Raw genomic sequence first — 9,580 nt, forward strand, 5'->3', positions numbered from 1 at the left:
CTTTGCGCTACCGGAAGCCTCGCCCCCACACGTTACCCCCCCACCCCACTTCCAGACCAACTTCCGGGTGTGGCAGCCGCCCTTCCCCCACCCTCGCCGGCGGGAACCGCCCGTCTTCTCCGCCAGCAGCTTCCGCCTGCCGCAGTCTCGGCACGCGTTCTGGGATCCCGCCCCTTCCCGGGGATAGTGACCGGGCGAGCGCGCGCCTCGCGGTACCGAAGACACCCGAGCACGCGCCAGGGCTTCGGCTCCAGACGCGGGTTGTGATGGGTTGCGGGGGGGGGCGGGTACTGGCTAGGGTGGATCGCTGCCACTACCTTCTCTCAGCCAGCTGAGGCCTCGGAACCCTTTCTTAGCCACGTTTGTAGACAAAGGAGCGCTGGATTTTGTTCAAAGAACTTTCTTTGCTAACGTTAAGGAGCCCGAATTGAGATTGAAAGGAAGAGGAGCGAAGTCCAGGCTCGGGAATGGGATGTGGGAAAAGGAAAACTCCGTTTTCCTGGGTCTGCGTCGTCCGGAGGAAAAAGCTGTTGATGATATCTAATAGACTTTATTCGGACCAAAGCTATCTATGGTCCTCCACCCATTTTCTGGGTTTATGGGAAATGAAACAGAAGTGACAGCCACTACTAATTAACAGCTAAGCTGGAAACTAAAAATAAGATCCAACGTAGTGGAGAGGCATAGTCTACAATGAGCCAAATTACAAGGTTCCAACTTAGACGTTTTCCCTGATGTATTGGTTCTGATAAGGCGGGGAAAAGTGGGTTAAAGTGTATTCAGAAACTGATTTTCTCTCCTTTCCAGGGAAGCAAACGTGTGACAAGTTCTTTACAAAAATTGCATTTTTTTTTTTAAAGTAAGTTTGCCATAAAGTAAGTTTGTCTTTTTGAAGAAGAGGCTGTGTTATAGAGTGTTGCAATTTCTCAAAAGTAAAAGAGATAACATTTAAATCAGTTTAGGCACTTTAGTTAATCATATACAGTTGTTGTATATATTTTGGCAGCAACTGGCTTGTTTGAAATGTTTTCTTAAAGTTTTGTATTTAGGTGTACGACCCTAGATGTGGCATCTTGAGGAAACCATACTTACTTGTTTTTTTTTTTTTTTTTTTTTAGCGTTTTCTCCAGTACACTTGCAGGTTCTTTAATTTCTGCAGTGTAGACATTTGTTTCTTAGCATTACTAAGTTTAGTCAAAATAAAATGTCTTTGATAAAATATTTAAACTTTTTCTTCAAAATAGGAATGTGAAACTGTTGGCTCAGATGTAGGCCTATGAAAGAGTTTCCTTCCTATATATCTTGTTTCCTTTCTACATGCTTGTTTGTTTCCTACATAACTTCATAATATTCTTCTGGAAATCCAATTTTTGTTCTTCACAACTCGAAAGGGTCCAGCTTGCAATGAAGAGTACCCCCACCACCACCACAACTAGAGAAAGTCCACTCCCTGGAAGACCCAGCATAGCCAAAAATAAATAATAATTTTTAAAAATTACAAAAGGAAGTGCTACAGATGCAGTGAGCTTCTGGTTTGTTCATCCCTCTATCCCTGGGGCCTCACAGATCCTGCTACATAATAGGCACTTGGTAAATATTTGTTAACTCTGGAGGTGAATGAGGACCATTAAGGATAGCAGAGTAGAAAAGAAGTCCAAAGACAAAAAGAAGAAAGTATGTCAGGGGAGACTTGTTAGAAACCAAGAAGGTACAGTGCAAAGGAAGCCACGAGGGCAATTTTTTTGTTCGTGTTTGCGCACATGTGTGCTAAGTCACTTCAGTCATGTCTGACTCTGTGCAACCCTATGGACTGCCACCTGCCAGTCTTCTCTGTCTGTGGGATTCTCCAGGCAAGAATACTGGAGTGGGTTGCTATGCTCTTTATTTTTGGCAGCCTTGGGTCTTTGTTGCTGGTGGGATTTCTTTAGTTGGCCAGAGTGGGGGCTACTCTCTAGTTGTGTGTGGGGTTTATCATTGTGGTGGTTTTTCTTGTTGGTGTCTCTAGGTGTGCAGGCTTAAGTTGGAAGGGTGTGAGATGCCACAGAGAAGCATTGTTGGAAGGGGATCAATCACTGAAGTAAAAGGTCAATAGGACAAAGTAGAAGCCAACATGCAAACAGTTAAGGAGAGGAATGCAGAAAAGAGCAAGGAGCACAGAACACACTTTCCAAAAGTTGGGTGGTGAAGGGAAAGGGGCAATGGAGTGACACTTCAGGAAGAAGCAGGGTCAAGAAAAAATTGCAAAGGCTAGGAGACACATACATGTAGTTCAAAGGAAAAGAGGTGTAGATTGACAATACAAGCAAAGTAAGACTTTAAGGAAATGGAGGTGGATGAGATTGAAAGGTCCAAATAGAATGATCAGGATTAGATATACAGATCTGGGCATAACAGACTGAAGACAAGATTATTCCTTCTAGTACAGTGTTCATCTCTTGTTTGTTCTTTAGTTCTTCTAGGTTCTCTGGTAAACATTTCTTGCATCTTCTCCATTCTTTTTCCAAAACCCTGGATCTGAGTTCTTTTTCTGGAAGGTGGCCTATCTCTTCTTCATTTAGTTATTTTTTCTAGGGTTTTATCTTTTTCTTTCATCTGGGACATAGTCCTCTGTATTTTCATTTTGATTTACTTTCTGTGATTGTGGTTTTCCTTCTTGAGGCTGCAGAAGTGTAGTTGCCTCTTCTGTCTGCCCTCTGGTGGATGAGGCTAAGCAGCTTGTGCAAGCTTCCAGATGGGAGGGACTGGCAGTGAGAACTGGATCTTGCTCTAGTGGGCAGGGCTGTTCTTAGTAAAACTCTAATCCAATTGTCTGCTGCTTTCAAATTGTAGTGCTGGAGAAGACCCTTGAGAGTCCCTTGGACAGCAAGATCAAACCGGTCAATCCTAAAGGAAATCAACCGTGAATATTAACTGGAAGGACTATGCCGAAGCTCCAATATTTTGGCCACCTGATGCGAAGAGCCTACTCATTGGAAAAGACCTTGATGCTAGGAAAGATTAAGGGCAGGAGGGAAAGGGGGTGACAGAGGATGAGATAGTTGGATGGCATCACCAATTCAATGGACATGAGTTTGAGAAACTCCATGAGATGGTGAAGGACAGGGAAGCCTGGCATGCTGCAGTTCATAGAGTTGCAAGTAGTCAGACACAGCTTAGCGACTGAAAACCAATGGTGACCTCCAAGAGGGCTCACACCAAGGGCCACTTCCTAGGACTGCTGCTGCCCGTGCCCCTATCCCTGCAGCGAGCCACTGCTGACCCACGCTGCCGCGAGAGTTCATCGAACACTAGCTGGTAGGTCTGGTTCAGTCTCCTGTGGGGTCACTGCTCCTTTCCCCTCAGTCCTGGCACACGCAAGATGTTGTTTGTGCCCTCCAAGTGTGAAGTCTCTATTTCTCCCAGTCCTATGGAAGTCCTGCAATCAAATCCTGTTGGCCTTCACAGTCAGGATCCCTGGGGATTCCTAGTCCCTTTGCTGGGTCCCCAGGCTAGGACGCTTAGAACCATCACAAGAGTGGGAGAACTTCTTTGGTATTAGTGTTCTCCAGTTTGTGGGTTGCCCATTAGGCGGGTATAGGATTTAACTTTATCGTGATTGTGCCCTCCCCCCACCATTTCGTTGTGGCCTCTCCTTTGTCTTTAAATGTGGGATATCTTTTTTTGGGGGGTTCCAGCATCCTCCTGTCCATGGTTGTTCAAAAGCTAGTTGGTGCTCTCACAGGAGATGGGCACATGTCCTTGTACCCTGACATCTTGAACCAGTCAACCCTGAAGACAAGACTATAAGTGAGTGATTATAAACAGTGATCGCAAAAAAAAAAAAAAAAAACAGTGATCGCAGAAACTGATACATGATGGAGTTTAAGAAGTAGCCAAAAATGTCAAGAGTTGCAGAGAAGGGAATAAGAACTGAGAATAGATGGTGTTCATCTAATGATATTTGTAGAAGCAGTTCATGAATAAAAACCTTGGGATTCTTTCATTTTATGGGTCAAGTTTGTAACTGCAAATTTTAAGGTAAATAATGGATTCCTTTATCTATAGGTAATAAATTCAAGACGTGATGCAAATATGTTTTTTTTCAAATGATAACTTTTTGATTGTATGAGTTTAAAATCATTTGAAGCAGACAGAATTAGAAAGCCTTTCCTTATGTAAATCCAATTGTTCATTCTTGCTTGCATGAATAAATAGTCAGTCAGTGAATCTTTATTGTGTATCTACCATATACTTTGCTAGGTATTTGGGACAATGGCAGTAGGTAAGAAAGACACCATCCCAGCCTTCATATTTAAAGCAATAATACCAAAGAAAGAAAAAAGCTGTACTTTGACACTTCTTGGTAATAAGGGGAAAAAAGGGAATCTAAAATAATACAGATATAATATAATATACCTGTTTGAAGAATTTTTATGGAGTGATTAAAATTACTGTGTATGAAATAGCATTTTTCCTTTAATATTAAAGCAAAATATAGCATTAGAATTATATGAAAATATATATGTAAATGGCTGAATAGAAACACTGAAAACTAACATATTTGTGTTGAAATAGAGAAATTATTGGTGATTTTACTTTTGATTTTTCTTTAAAGTTTTTTAAAAATCTTTTTCTAGTTTTTAAATGTCTTATATTAGTAAGTAGTGAGAAGTTTCTGTTAATTTGTAAATGTATCCATTCTTCACATACACAACGGGGCTTGAAAAAGCAGTCCTTGGATTTTAAATCTTTTATCTAGAAAGGCTCTTAAACTGGTGATCCCCATGTGAAATCTAGCCCACCGATATTGTACCAATTATTTATTCCCACAATAAAATGTTGCCTAGCAAGTTACCCCAAAGGTCAATGGATTAAAACAATAACCAGTTATTATTTCTTAGGAGTCTCTATGTTAGTTGGGCAGTTGTTCTGGAATTGGCTGGGTTTATTCATTTTCCATCTGACTCTTTGCAACCCCATGGACTGATTATACCATCCTTGGAATTCTCCAGGCCAGAATACTAGAGTGGGTAGCCTTTTCCTTTTCCAAGGGATCTTCCCAACCCAGGGACTGAACCCAGGTCTCCCGCATTGCAGGCAGATTCTTTACCAGCTGAGCTACAAGGAAAACCCATGAATAGTGGAGGATCCTGCAAATCAACAGGTAAGTATGGGGTGATGATTAAAAGTGTTATAGAGGAGATAATCCTTGAAAAAGTTTTCAGGAAGAAAAGGAATTTCATGCAGGGGAACATCAAAAGCTCAGTGATAGAGAACATCGTGGAATTCTTGGTGAACTGTGATACTTTGGTGGTGAGTATAAGGGAAAGGAACATGAAGGAGTAGCTTGAGAGAAAGTGCTTCAGGGAAATGTAGTATGTGAAGTTCTTCCACTTATTTAGAGTAAATAACAACTCTAGCCAGTTAAGTTGACTTTACCAGAAGGATACTGGCATATCTCACAGAATGTTGGTAATTGCTGGATAATCAGGGAAACTCAGTAATAGGAATCCATAAACTGTCCTCCTCATGGGCTGAAAACAATTCCCCATCTCTTTGCATCTCAGTTCAAAATTCCAGTTGTCAAGGAGAACAAGTCTGTCCAGTTTGGGTCAGATATCTACACCTGCTTCACTCAGCCATGCAGTTTAGACTACAAGTCACATGTGTTGGATGGTGCTGCTGTTCCATCCCTGTGCTGGGGAGGGAGACCACTGCGAGCCCTGTGTTTGGCCTAAGAGGGAGGTATCCACTGTATTTTATTACTTAGTTGCCTTTCCCCACATGTATGATGACAAAAATGTCTTCAGCCTGCCTACTTGATCCAATCATTCTATTACAACAGCCCCTGCTCTTGCCCTCTTTTAGGACCAAAGGAACATCCAGTCCAGCTGGTGGGAAGGACATCTTAGTGTTATTGTCACTTAGTCCTGACCTCTGGATGTAAAGTGCCCATTCTTCTAGTTCTCATCTATCTGTGATTCCTCATGGTCTTGCAATCTAAGGACTAAATGGTTAAGTATAATCACTACCAGTACACTCTATAAATAATCTTGGGATTCAGGAGCCTCAATGGTTGCTATAGAAAGAAAGGAAAGAGAAGAAAACAGTGGCAGTTATTTTAAAAGAGGAAAAAAATGGGTACTTTTTCAGTCTTCAGACCTTCCAGCAATATATTCCTGCTACTGTTGAAGTTGTAACTGGTGTGTATGACAATCCATTACACACTTCCTTGTTTGCAGCTAATAACTGACTGAGAACATTGCCTACTAGGGTATTAAGCCATCATTTGTAGGGGTCTAAGCCTTTGGTGATCTTCAGTGCCAACTGTGTTAAACTAAATAAGGCAATGTAGCAGATTAGAGAACAACTCTAAGGTGGAGTGACTGGAAACCAATGAATGTTTTTTCAATAAATGGTGTCTAGTTAATAATGAAACTGAAGCACAGAGTGTTTATTAACTCTTCAGCCTCAGAGTCAGGATTTAAAGTCAAGCTTTCCTCATGGTTATGTTATCCTGCTGCTGCACTGTTACTGTAGAGATGGCATGTGGGCACTGAGCCTTCCATAGCTCGGATTAGATCAGGTTTTAGTTCTTCAGCCTTAACTAGCCATTGTGACCAAGAGCAAGTTATTTAATTTTCTAAGTTTCAGTCTTTTCATTTATAAAATGACATACCTTTGTGCATGGCACAATACCTATCATTTGATAAGTAGATTTATTAAATGGTGGCTATTATTAATTCAATAAAAATCTACTGAGCATTCTATGGCAGGCACTGCATGTACAGTGCTGCACAAGATGGACATAATTCCTGTGCTCATGGATATTCCAATTAATAGTATCTAAACCGAGCCATAAAATGAAAATAAAGATGTGTAGTCCACATGATTGCTCCCTTGCCCTGGATTATGAACATGGAGATTGACATGGGACCATAATGATGATTGTGAGCAGAAAAAGACTAATCAGGAAAGAAAATAAGCCTGGAACAATCAAGAGTAAAAGAATAAAAGAAGCAAGGCAGGAATCTGACATGAAATCAAGAAAACTCCCAAGAGAAAGAATACTGCCTGGTTTTCTAGCTTGTAAATTAGGATTTTACAGGAAAAGTGGGCAGAATTGTCCAAGAGGTTCTTGTCATAGAACAGGAAATTGGAATAGGTGAAATGATTTTTGAGAAACTGTGGAGATGAAGTGATGGATATTCTCTATACACTGTAGAAAGCATTATTAAAGAGAAGGAAATGAGAAACATTAAAAAAAAAATCATCCTCTTGATTTGGAGAACAGCCATGCTTTGTAATATGAGCCAAGAGATAAAACTGAGTTTGTCTGTCAAGGCAGGTAGGGAGATAAGCCTTTTTTCAGGCTAAATTCCCTTGCCACCTGGGTTTGTTTTCTTAACTGTAAATGAGCACTGGGAAAAGAACAGGCTTTAGAGATTCTGCCCAAGCAATTTACGGAACATTTTCTTGGTAATAACTATTATAGCTCTTTTTTCAGTCAGGCTTACACACAGGATTGAATGTTGGTTTTTGATAGCAAGTATCTTTAACAATTATCAATGTACCAAAATAATTCTAAAAGTGCCTAAGGAATTACAAGGAGGAAGATAAGTGAATTACATATATTAATCCTTGGAATGACCTAACATAAAATTCTACAGATTTACCCTTATGGTTGTGGTTATGTAATTTGACCTAAATTATTGTCAGGGTTAAGGCCAGCGTTCATCACAATGAGACAGGAAATGGATTAACTGAAACAGGAAATGGATTAACTGACCAAATATAGTATTTTCAGAAGCACCTAATGGTAAGTGGCTTAATTTGTGGCAAAATTATAGGTAAAGTAGTTGAGAAAGTCATAGTTCCCAAGTAAATCCCAGTTTACGGTGTTCACCGTCAGAACGTTCATCTTTACTAGAACTAAAGATGATTGTTTTGATTAGAAACACGTATTTTTATGATTGTTTGTTTAGGTAACAAGGACGACTTAAGCACAAAGATAAGCCTATGTTTTACACAGACGCGTTTCTATGTGTTTGCAACTTCAATTTAAAGGATAGTAAAGTTGGACTTCCCTGGTGGTCCAGTGGTTAAGAAGCCTCCTGCCAGTGCAGTGGACACGGGTTTGATCCCTGATCCGGGAAGATCCCACATGCTGCACAGCAGCTAAGCCTATGCACCACAGCTACTGAAGCACCCTAGAGCCCATGCCCAACCCAGCTAGAGAAAGCCGGATCACAGCAACAGAGCCACAGCACAGCCAAAAAATAAATAAAAAAGCAAATTTTTTTTTTTTTTTAAAGCAAATTTTTTAAAAAAACAGGGCAAGGGTCCTCTCTCTTTTTTAAAAAAAATAAAAGAATAGCAAAATTAACATCAATTTCTGTTTGTCATTATGTTGATTGTGTTGGAAAACCATGAACCAATACATTTAACTTTATAAACTGGTTACAAAAAGTTACCCATGTATATGAAATTTGTTCAGCATTTCATAAATTCATAAATAATATTTAGCTTCTGCATAATGATAATACATACATTTATGCACATATACATAATACATTAAGATTACTGGCTTGTTGGGAAAAATATGATTATAAAATCATATATCATTTCAGCCCAGATACACAGCAATAAAAAATTTTAAATACCTAACAACACAAATCTATGTAAGCAATAACATTGTTATAAAATACTTAGAGCATTCTTGATTTTTTTTTTTAAAGCCACGATTCATTTAGTATCTTTCTGGCATTTGAACTGACATCTCTTCATCTTCCACATAGTTGCTAACCGAGAAGGAAAATGGTTAGATCTGTCAAACAGCTTTAAAGCTTCAGGTTAATATCAAAGTTACTGCGACCTAAGGAGAGAAATAATAACAGAGGCATTCCTAATCAGCAAGGAAGGTATAAATTATACAATAAGTGAAGGAGCCACTGGCCAACTGTTAAGAGGAAAATATACCACAGTCAGTTAGTCTGTTTAGTTGCTCAGTCATGTCCAACTCTTTGCCACCCTATGGATTGCAGCATGCCAGGCTTCCCTGTCCATCACCAACTCCTGGAGCTTAATCAAACTCATGTCCATTGAGTCGGTGATGCCATCCAACCATCTCATCCTCTGTCATGCCCTTCTCCTGCCTTCAATCTTGCCCAGCATCAGGGTCTTTTCCAATGAGTCAGTTCTTCGCATCAGGTGGCCAAAGTATTGAAGTTTCAGCTTCAGCATCAGTCCTTTCAATGAATATTCAGAACTGATTTCCTTTAGGATTGACTGGTTTGATCTCCTTGCAGTCCAAGAGATTCTCAAGAGTCTTCTCCAACACCACACCTCAAAAGCATCAATTCTTCAGCGCTCAGCTTTATAGTCCAACTCTCACATCCATACATGACCACTGGAAAAACCATACCTTTGACTAGATGGACATTTGTTGGCCAAGCAATGTCTCTGCTTTTTAGTATGCTGTCTAGGTGGGTCATAGCTTTTCTTCCAAGGAGCAAGCGTTGTTTAATTTCATGGCTGCAGTCATCATCTGCAGTGATTTTGGAGCCCAAAAAATTAATGTCTGTCACTGTTTCCCCATCTA

At 40.3% G+C, this 9,580-nt stretch overlaps 1 long non-coding RNA gene across 1 annotated transcript; it reads left to right on the forward strand.

Moving 5' to 3' along the window:
* Positions 1 to 55: 55 nt before the first annotated feature.
* Positions 56 to 4,829, forward strand: LOC133041034 (uncharacterized). The gene is made up of 2 exons (XR_009689107.1): positions 56 to 859; positions 2,830 to 4,829. It is a non-coding gene; the product is annotated as an uncharacterized LOC133041034 (long non-coding RNA).
* Positions 4,830 to 9,580: the final 4,751 nt, after the last annotated feature.

This window comes from Dama dama, chromosome 20, assembly GCF_033118175.1.
Source record: "Dama dama isolate Ldn47 chromosome 20, ASM3311817v1, whole genome shotgun sequence".
Taxonomy (NCBI): Eukaryota; Metazoa; Chordata; class Mammalia; order Artiodactyla; family Cervidae; genus Dama; species Dama dama.